The sequence below is a fragment of the Gossypium hirsutum genome, chromosome D02, assembly GCF_007990345.1.
Source record: "Gossypium hirsutum isolate 1008001.06 chromosome D02, Gossypium_hirsutum_v2.1, whole genome shotgun sequence".
Classification (NCBI taxonomy): domain Eukaryota; kingdom Viridiplantae; phylum Streptophyta; class Magnoliopsida; order Malvales; family Malvaceae; genus Gossypium; species Gossypium hirsutum.
In genome coordinates, this window is record NC_053438.1 from 52,960,271 (window position 1) to 52,972,055 (window position 11,785).

The 11,785-nt window shown below is 32.3% G+C and overlaps 1 pseudogene; it reads right to left on the minus strand.

Moving 5' to 3' along the window:
• Nucleotides 1-1,467: 1,467 nt before the first annotated feature.
• LOC107909926 (putative cysteine-rich receptor-like protein kinase 35) lies at nt 1,468-4,683 on the minus strand (annotated as a pseudogene).
• Nucleotides 4,684-11,785: the final 7,102 nt, after the last annotated feature.

Here is an 11,785-nt window from a genome sequence, read left to right on the forward strand (position 1 = left end):
AAGTATGAAGGACTAAATGTGTTATTATACTAGTGAGAAAAAAGGTCATATTATTACTTCCGTTAACCATGTAACTTAGAGTGGCCAAAATAAAAACGATCTAAAACGTAAACGACCAAAATAGAAATGATCTAAAACATTAGTGACTAAATTAAATATTTTCATAATTAGATGACCAAAGCAGAAACACGTTAATAGTTGGTTGATTAATTCTATAGTTTACCATTTTTTAGCTTAAATGTCAAAAGAACTCTTAGTGAAAAATAAAAAAAAAATCAATTAAACCTTTTAAAAAAAGTGCAACTCTTCAATGATTAAAAAACAATCAATTAAGCCTTTTAAAAATCGTGGGGGTGTAGATGTAAAAAATGATACTAAAGTAGCATGTCACATCAACAGCAAAAACTATAAAAAAAATATTTTAAATTTAATAAAAATATATACACCTAGATTTATGGATGCAAAGCTATAAAAAATTTTAAAATAATTATTTTATTATCATTTTCATGAATACATGGTTAAAGATATAGGCTAAATATTCATAACTCTGATGTGGAATTGACCCAGCTATAACAAACATATGAAGTTAAGTCTCCTTTGCACAGCCCAAGAGAGTGTCAAGCTTGGTACTTCATTATGTTTGTTATAAGGGGAAGGCTTTTTCCTTATGTAACGTACCGTTCGTTGTGAAATTACCAGAGTTGTCATAGCACATATAATTTTGGTAGAAGGTTATAGTATTCATGGCTGTAAGCAAATAGGTGACAAGACAACCCAGAACATTAAACAACATCACAGAAATTCTCGCTCTCCAATGATTTTGTTTACTTTTTTGACTTGCCTTAACTCAAAATATACTGTTTCAATTAACATAAGTATACTACACAAATACCCCACATTTTAGTGGTTGCATGCATTGCTACAAGCTTGGAGATATTGGAAGGAGAGGACGCCACTGGAGATGATGGATCCAAGCTTAAGAGATTCTTATGTGAGTGATGAAGTCTTTGGGCGCATTCAGACTGGATTGCTGTGCGTCATCAGAAGTCAAGGCCGATACAGGCAAGAATAGTTCTGATGCTTCACAGTTCTGCTATTACTTTACCAGCAGCACCACGACAACTGGCCTTCTTTTTGGTACTAAGACAAGAGGAAGCACTTCAATTGCAGTGATGGTGTTGATTCATTCTTTTGAAAAGAAAACGAAACAGACTGTTTCTTTCATGAATTCTAAGTGTTTTAATTTGAACCTTTTTTATTTTTCTTTTTATGATTACTATGTAAGAGAAAATATGTTATGGAAGTACAAAGTACCATCTTCAAACTTCAATGACGATCTAGTTCAGAAACCAAAGCCTAATTGACAGAGACTTGGACGGTTTCTCTTTTAGATTGATTAGAGAAGGATGATGACTTCGACTTCGTTTCTCTCTCCCTGATGGAATGCATAGACAATGGAGGTGCCGATGGCATTGGAAGAGAGATGGAATAGCTACTAAGCATGAGAACCGCAGAGGCCATGGTTGGTCTATAAGCAGTATCTTCTTGAACACAAAGCAACCCAAGCTGGATACATCTCGTTATTTCACTTCTCGTGCCATCCCTCAGAATTGGATCTACTTATGATTACCATGTAAGAGAAAATATGTTATGGAAGTACAAAGTACCATCTTCAAACTTCAATGACGATCTAGTTCAGAAACCAAAGCCTAATTGACAGAGACTTGGACGGTTTCTCTTTTAGATTGATTAGAGAAGGATGATGACTTCGACTTCGTTTCTCTCTCCCTGATGGAATGCATAGACAATGGAGGTGCCGATGGCATTGGAAGAGAGATGGAATAGCTACTAAGCATGAGAACCGCAGAGGCCATGGTTGGTCTATAAGCAGTATCTTCTTGAACACAAAGCAACCCAAGCTGGATACATCTCGTTATTTCACTTCTCGAGCCATCCCTCAGAATTGGATCTACAACTTCCAAAGCAGTCCCTTCATTCCAGTTTCTCCATGCTTGAAAAAATTGAGGAATATGAACTTACATTGTGTCTTAGCAAACTCTGGTCCAGTTATACGATAACCACAGTACACAGCGTACATGGGTTAGCAGAGAGTCTCCCACTTCTCGGTTGGTGAAGCTATTGATTTTTTGACCACTAATGATTTCCAAAACCAACACTCTGAAGCCATAAACATCAGATTTAACTGAATATTGTCCACGCAATGCATACTCTGGAGCCATGTATCCACCGCAGACAAATGAATAATAAAATGAATTTATATGGTTGCTAAAACTAAGCTCTGGATGAGATGCTAATGATTGGGATCTTTGAGTTTTAGACTCAAACCTTAAAGAAGTAACATATAACAACAGATCCTGCTTAATACTTACTAGGTCCCAACGATTTTGCTTGTATCCGCTTGACTTTGCTCAAGCGCAAACAATTTCGCCATTCCAAAATCTGAGATTTTAGGATTTAACTCTTCATCTAACAATATGTTGGCTGGTTTTAAGTCGCGATGGATGATTCGGTACTGAGAATCTTTGTGAAGATAAAGAAGTCCCTTGGCTATTCCCTTTATAATTTTGTACCTCTTCTCCCAATTAAGTTGTAAACACTTTACTGGATCTGCAAAATTCACAAAGTTCTAGGACTAAAATGCACATTCAGAATTCAAAATGTCTCTACTCATCTCATCAGTCATGAACAAAATAGTAATAACCAGAGATTTGCAACTTTTCTCCAATATAACACCGCTTGAAATTTATTCTACCGAAACAGGCAACCTAATAAATCAAAAGGAATTCAATAATTGTATTTTAAAAGGATTGAAACCATACCGAATATAAAGCTGTCAAGACTTGAATTAGGCAGAAACTCATAGATAAGAACCCTTTCCTTTTGTTCAAAGCTAAAACCAAGAAGCCGAACCAAATTCCTGTGTTGAAGCTTTGCCAATAACATCACTTCATTCTTGAATTCTTGTTCTCCTTGTCCGGATTTTCAGACAGCCTCTTTATAGCTACTTTTCTTCCGTCTTCAAGCTGACCCTGATTGTATTTGGGCCAAAGAACGATGATGGAAAGCAATCACTTCCATACATTCAATCATTCTTTTTCTTCTTTCGAGATACAGGAGATTTTCATATACCAAAATATTTACCTTATAAACAGAACCAAATCCACCTTGTCCGAGCATGTTTGCATCCGAGAAGTTTTCTGTTGCAAGTCTTACTGCATTAAAGTCAAATTGAAACGGTTCCGCATGATTCTTGTTAACTGCAGGAAAACAAGGAATCAATTAAGTTATAAATAAATGAAAAGGAGAGGAAAGCACTTGCAAGTTTTACTACATGGCTTCAACTTTCAAAGCTACTTCAAGCTTACCGTATCATGTTGTTTTTGTTATTGTTCGATTAAAATACTCGGTATACAAGTTCTAAAGAAATCTAAAATCATGCTTAAACATTGCACGGGGTCGATTTTGTGAAGGAGTCAAGTTCGGACTATAGAAAAGAAACTCAAAGACCAACTTACTTTGATCATCCTGTTTTCTTTTCTTGTTCGTTTTAAGGAGAATAACAGCTGCAAGTATGACCATTACTACCACGAAGATGATAATTGGAACGATTATAATGAGTAGGGTATGGGATGAATGGCCTCCGTCTCCTGCACAAGCAACAACTTTTCATTTACATCGATTTCTTCTGAAACCAGCATGCTATCTAGCAGATCGGTAGTTACCGTTTTTGCTGGCAGAGTTCACCGGAAGTGGTGGAGATAAGGATGGAGCTGTAGTAGAAGCATTGGATATATAGAAGGGACACAAATCCCATCTGAACCAACAGTTAGGCTTCTGAACATAACCTCCCTGCTTCCGATGGCAACAGCTTTCATGGTTACTCACGGATTGCCTTAGGCAGGAATCGCAATCCTTGTGTGATAAATCTGGAGTGCACTGCATAAGTGCATGTATCGTTCGGAATGTCGTAAAATCTGCTTCCCCAGTTGCATACTTAAGAGTAGAGGAGCCGCTGGAAGCCTTTCCCACCACTCCATCCATCAAACTCTCCCGAATAGTATCAAATTGAGTTAAGTTGGATGTGATGCTGGCCGTATTATAGCCTGCATCAGTGGGTTCTAGCTCCAGGATTCCGAAAAAGGGGCGATTTGCATAGCGTAGAAAACATTTGAGCTCACTGGCCCATAAAAGGGCTTCTTTCTGGTTGTGACAGCTAACAATGAGATCGTGGGTTGAGGAATTGACGCATCGATAACAATCGTCCGGAGTAGAATCTCCTCTGCATACACCAAGAGCGTAAACTTAGTCGGAGTTTTGGCCAATACTGGCAGTAAAGAAACCACTTTTTGCAGAGACATTAGACGGGAGAGAAGCGAGAATAAGGTCCCGGTTCTTGCCCTATGTGCTATTTGTGATGAAATTACCAGTGTCATTGCATTTTGGCGTTGGGGCAGCGTCAACAAGATAGATGCCGATAAGCAGATAGGAGAGAAAAGAAGAAAGAGCTTTAAGTGTAACCCACATTTTTGAAAAAAAAAACAAGGGAAGTGGGAAGTTTTAATCCAGATTTTTCATTGACAGAGATGGGTGTTTTCGGCTTTCTGTTTCCCTTGGCGTCGTCAGTTGGAGAAAGAGTCAAAGATGCTACTCCATGTTTCTTCCTGTAGAAAGTTGAAGTTGACAGTTGATGAGACACAGGAACTTGATTTTCGGGTTATCTTTTGACGTCTTTTTAGAAAATTAATCCTATAATATTAAAAAATCATGAGTGTTATTGCATGCTAGAGGTGCTCATTGGCCGGGCGGCCCGGCCCGGCTTGATGACCGGCCCGAAATAGGGGAGGATTTAGAAAAATGTTTCGGCTCGAATATAATAAATATTTTTATTTTTTTAATTTTTTTAATTTTAAAATATATTTTTTAAATTTTTTAAATTTTAAAATTTTTTTAAAATAATTTTTTAATTTTTTTAAATTTTAAAATATTTTTAAAATACTTTTTTTAATTTTTGTTTTAATTTTTGGTATTTATTTAAAAAAGGGGCCGGGTTCGGGCTTATGAATTTTTTCCCAAGCTGGGCCTGGACAAAATTCTAGGCCCATATTTCGGACTGGGCCGGGCCCGGGCCAAAATTTTTTTCTAGGACTGGCCCGAACCCGGCCCAGCCCATGAGCACCTCTATTGGATGCAGTCACTTTCCAATATGACCCGAACATCATTCATTAAATCAAAGATTAGTTTAAAAAATAATATTTTTTATATCGTCACTTTTTAAGATAATACTTATATGATTTTTGTAAGATACTCGTATTTTTATCGGTATTCTTAAAATAAAAATAAAAAATTAATTTTGGTGATAGTTTTATAATTAGCAACACTAGTATAGAATATTTTTTTTTGTGTCACCTCCTTTTTTTGGAGGCACCAACTTTCAATGAATTATTTTTTAGTGTTAATTCTAGATGTGAAGGCACCAACTTTCAATGGATTACTTTTAGTGTTAACTTTAGATGTGAAGACACTAATATATTATTTTTAATTTTTTTTTTGTGCTCCCTCTTCACATGGAGTCATCAAAATCAATAAAAACAATTTCTAATCCCTTCTGTAGATGTGATGGCACTAGTAATTATTTTTACTTTTTTTGGTGTCTCCTCCTTCCATAGAGATGCCCAACTCAATAAAAACATTTCATTTGTCTACTTCAGATGTGGCGACACCAATAATCCATTTTTTTTCTTTTTTGGTATCATCACTTAATGTGAAGTCGCCAAAATTAGTAAAACAAAATTTATTGGTCTCTACTCCAAATGTGACTGTATCGGTAATTTTTTTTTTTACTTTTTCGATGCCGCCTCCTTTTGTGGAGACACCCAATTAAGTAAAAAAAAAAATTTCCCTAGTGCCTACTCCAAATGTGGTGGCACCATCAGTTATATATATCCTTTATGTCAACTTAACATGTGAAAGTTTTATTTTTTTATTGTTGTTGTTATGCTTAAAGAAAAAAAAAAGGAAATAAATGTGTTCTGTTGAAGGAAGGAGAATATTTATTATTATGATGATATTTTATGGAGAAATTGTTTAGTTTTTAAAGTATGACTGCATTCAGGTTGATATTGTGGTGTTCAAAGTGGCACGCATTTCATTTGCAATGTAGGGAGTGCACCATCATCCTTATAGATAAACGACTCATAAAATATAATGTTTTTTTTGCTCCAACCCTTACCGAAATACCCCATTTAACACTAAAGGAGATGGGGCTTCTAGTTGGTAGTGGTTACACGGTCAAGAGTTCCTGTTGGCAGTAGTTATGCAATCACGAGGTAAAATTGGTTATGTTGTCAATGGAGGGAGTTTTGGCGTGGGAAGTGCTCTCAGGTGAGGGAAGTGTCACAGAATGTTGTCCCCCGAGAAAAACCAAAGTTGAATATCATGGGGTTCCTACTCGACCTGATTCAAGCAAAAATTGACGAAACCGGACAAAATATTGATTTAAATATATTATCAACTTTGTAATGTGATAATTTTAATTTATGTTTTATTATTAATGTAATTGTTGAAATTTAATTGTGTTAAGCAATATTTGATCCATTAGTTATGTATATAGAAATACGATCAATGGAAGGAAATAATGTTTAGATGATGAGAAAAATAAATGTGTTTTTCCATATAATTGGATAGTTAAATAAAAATATGTTTGCTTTGGTAGTTCTTCTTTTGCTTAAAAAAATTTGATGTTTCATATAATCATATACTTAAAAAATGCATTAGAGGGAAAGGGAAAAAATTCTAGGAGTTGATGAAAAAAACCCGGAACAAGGAGGAAAGAAAATGAGGAAGAGAATAAGATGATTAATACATAATCAAACGAGAAATATATAACCGGTGAAACACCCTCAACCCGATCCGATTTTTTGGATCCAAAACTTGGGCACTATTAACGAATACAGACACAAACTTAGTCTACTTATATGAATTAAAATCAATTACAGCTTACTTAATTACAAAATTTCTAACTTGAATATATAAGCATGTAAAAGAAATAACTACAACTACAACACGTGGTAATTAAAATACTACGATATTTTATTTGAAATCCTAATCTATTATAGACATCCCCAAGTATGGAATTCTTAGTGGCAATTCATATTTTGAATGTGCCGCCAAACTTGCTCTATATGCATAATAACCCGATACGCCCTTTCATTTGTCGTAGTCCTGGCATCGTTCCTCCTAGCGTATACTCACATTCAACCTAAAACAAAAGTATAAACTCATGTAAGCTCATAAGAACTTAGTGAGAGAAACATCGTTTACCTACGCAATAATTTGTCATTGTTACTGATGAATCGTTGTGACAATATTATTGTTCTTGTCCTTCAACTTGTTTCTAGTGAATGCTTTTTCTCAAATTTCATTCTTCATTCATTATAGATTAACATGTCTTACTCTGAAATCATTACTTACTCATCAACATCTTCGATACATCACTTACATTTTTCAATCTAATCTTTCATAAATCTTTTACAATTTCCTTTCCAAAGGTCCATACAATTGAAACATCGTTACTCTTACATACATAACTCTAAGCCATCGTTTTATCATAATTCATGAATGATCATGTACACAGATGACAAATACCTCCTTCAAATATCAAATTTGGAATCTTTACTCAGAAAACACTTTTCTTATGTTAACCCATCACCTCTTTATATCTCTTCAATCCATTGTTCACAATTGAGTCATGGTCTTGTATATTACTTCACTGTAACCCATATAGTCATTATGCCTTACTATTCTTTTTTCTCGCACTTACGAACCATACTAAATGCACCAAAACAGTTTAATACAGAATTCTTAACAAGAATCTTTCATTTAGGGTACGCCATTGAAAGCCTTACTATGATATGCCACAAGGGCACTGTTTTCAGAATTCGCTATGTAAGTCATTCCTTCAGGGTACGCCACAAGGGCTTATCTCTCAAATTATTGCCACAAAGGCTATCATTGAAGGGTCCACAGAGAGACTATCCATTCATAATTCACCATAAAAGCTTTTCTTTCATGATTCACCACAAAGACTTTCTTTTCATATTTCGCTACAAAGGCTTTTCTCTTGTATTTTGTCACAAAGGCTTTCCTTTCATATTTCACCAAAAATACTTTCCTTTCTTGACGTGTTTACGATATGGATTTTCCTTAGCTCACGTTATGTGAGGTTTGCCCATTATCGTCCTAAAACACGCAAAGAACCCCATTGGGTGATCACTGTCCTTTAGTTCTATTAGGTGATCACTACCGGGTGAAGGTGAAGGAGATAAGGATGGAGGAGTAGTAGAAGCATTGGATATATAAAAGGGATACAAATCCCATATGAACCAACATTTAGGCTTTTGAACATAACCTTCCTACTTTCCATGGCAACATCCTTTATAATAATTCACGGATTGCCTTAGGCAGGTATAGTTTGGAATGCATTCCATAAGTGCATGTATAGTTTGGAACATTGTAAAATCTACTTCCCCGGCTGTATACTTAAGTGTAGAAGAGCCGTTGGAAGCCTTTCTCATCACTGTGTCCATCAAACGCTCCCAAATAGTATAGAAAATAACAAAAAAAAATAAGAAAAAAATCTCAAAAAATTTTAAAAATAAGGAAAAATTATAAAATTTATAGAACTTTTCCATAATTTAAATAACATACTTTCCTTTTTTTAAAAAAACATAAAATACAAAAATAGTGAAATTTCAAAAAGAAAAAAAAAGAAATTGAAATAATATAGATATATAAATATGTCCAATATCTTTTAATCACCTTGAATATTTTTCTATTTTTAATTTTTTTCACAATAAAATTAAAAAAAAAGTGAATACAAACATGATAAAAGAAGTCCCATAAATTAAAAATATATATCTTAAAAATAATATATATATATATGTATATATATGAAATTGACTCTTGCTTACCAAGACTCAAGAATTAAATTAATTGATTCAAAGGAAGTTAAGGTAAATCTAAAATTGATTTCGACAAACTTTAAGTTCAATTACATATAAGAATAGTTTACTATTATTCACTTTATAAATTTGAGATCATAATTATTTTTTAAAAATAAGTGAAAGCCTTGAGTAATTGCGTTTTATGGAAAAATAAAAGAACAAAAAATTCAAGGTTAATAAAAAGTACTATAAATATATGTATATCTATATTATTTTGTGTTTTTCTATTTTTTAATGATTTTTTTCCTTTTTCTTTTACAATTTTTGTTAATTTTTGTATTTTATATTTTTCAAAAGAAGGGAATATTTTTTAAAAAAATTCTAGAAAGATTTTATATTTTTTAATAAATTTTCCTGATTTTTATTTTTATTTTGAGATTTTTCTCAGTTTTTTTTTTTTGCTATGTTTCTAAAATTATCACATTTTTGGTTTTTTTTTCTATTTATTTCAGAAAAAAATAGAAAAAATGGGTGATGTGGTGCGCTCCAACATGCCACATCATCGAGTGCAACTTTAGGGGTAAATAGTACATTAATCCTTTTTTTCAAAACTAATGTTTTTGTTGGTGCATATCTTGCAACTAAGTTAGGGGCTTAATTAAATTTTTTAAAAATTTTAATGGTTTAATTAAAATCCTTAGAACTTTTAGGGGCTTAATGAGGATCTCCAAAAAATTTGGAGAGTCTAATTAAAATTATTTTAAAAATTTTAGAAGGCTAATGAGAATTTCTAAAAATTGGGGGTCTAATTAAAAATTTTAAAAATTATTAAAGGCTTAATGATAACTTTTCAAAATTTTAGGGGCTTAAGGTCTGTTGACTCCTATAAGGATACTCATCTAATTTTAGTGTTGGATTGCAAAAACATGAGATTCTTTCTTTGAATATAACGCACATAAATATGAAATTAAGGGTTCTCTTAGAATGTTTGATTGTTTTTTCTTTGGATCTTTGCTTGATAGGGGTTTAGGAAAAATACAAAATTTTGTACTTATAAGGATTTGGAGTTTAGTTTTTGTGAGAGTTGGTAGAGTTAGGGATTAATCATTAGTTAAGGTAAAAACATGTTTATAATAAATTTGAATATTGTTAAGCATGAGTGGTTGTTATTAAAATGAGGAGAGTGGAGGGAATTTCAAAATGATGATAGTTTTATGTGCATACATTGTGTGAGATTGGTGAGCAAAAAGACTACCGTATGAGATATTAGAGCTTAAAAGTCCTATTCAAGGGAAATGATGATGACCAATTTGTATACTTTGTGTGAGATTGATGAGCAAAAAACTATGTGATGAAAGCATGTAATGAAAGTTTTATAATTGAGCCTAACTTAATGAATTCATTTATGAATTTATTAATTAGAGGAAGATTGTTGTTTCTTGATGCACTATGGTAGTTGTGAGATATGGTTAAAGGAACAAATCTATTACGATATGGAGTTGGTGATATATATTTTATTATTGTATTTTATGAGGTGAAGATTATGACAGAACTGGTGTGGAGTGATCAAATATATTTATGGGTTGATGATATATTTTGTTTGCCATTACTAATATTTTATTTCTTATAACAATCTATTAATCAAAACAAATATATTTTGAATAGTTTAAACAAAGGGATAACCCTATGAACATTCGAACAATACATAGCTAGTCAGTCAAAGTTGAGGCAGCAAAATTGAAACTAATAATCGAAACTCATCCTCATTAAGTTCTATGAAAAGGTACAAAAAAAGGTTGGAGGACTTAGTATTGATGGCCTTTAGGATATAAATGATATCCCATCTTCTATTTACTTTTGTATATATATATGAAAATATTAAAAATTTAAAAATAAAATAAAATAAAATCATTAAATATTATATTAAAAATACAAATCTTATATATCATAAATATCAATTAAATTATTATATTTGCATATATCATTATTAAGTGTTGGAAATTTTATTTAAAATTTGATGAATTAATTATTTGAATATATATAATATCTTTTCATTTTTGAGTTGATAGCATTTTTACTTTTTCAAATGAAGATATATTTATTTTAATATGAAGTATTTCAAAAATTTATAAATTATTTTATTAAATATTTTCAATATTAATTTTGAATATATTTTAATATTTCTATTATTGTGTTAATTATTTAAATCAAATATTCTTCACGTGCAGCCTAGGTGATCTAAAATTAGTCATTATAAAATATACTTATTCCAATTTTCATTTAGATCAATTTACTCATGAATCATCTAGTAGATGCGTACTTACCTTATGTAGTTGCAGGAGGACTAACAGGTAGACTAGCAGGTGAGGGTGGAGGAGTAGGTGAAGCTTTGGATATATATAATGGACACAAATCCAATCGGAAATATTGGCTATTAATGATATATTTTTAGTTAGTTAATATTCACGATAGATTGCATTATATGGTATTAAGGTAAATTAGTTCTAATAGTATGTTTTTAGTGATGTCAAAAATTGTGATTTTAGAGTTATAAATTCAACAAGTGAGTTCTTAAATATTATTATTTAATTTTTATGAGTGAAATATAGTATTATATAGAATTTTGATATGGTAATTTTGCTAATCCAACGAATAGTTAAGTGCAAGTAGTTTATCGCTAAAGTAAAGTGATTTTAGAAAATGAGGTATCTGGACCTCGTTTCAGTAAACTGACCGTTAAATATTTACGGAGTTACTATATAGGTATATTGAAGTTTGGTCCAAAAATTTTAATGATTTGTTAGTCAAGTGTGGGATCTAAT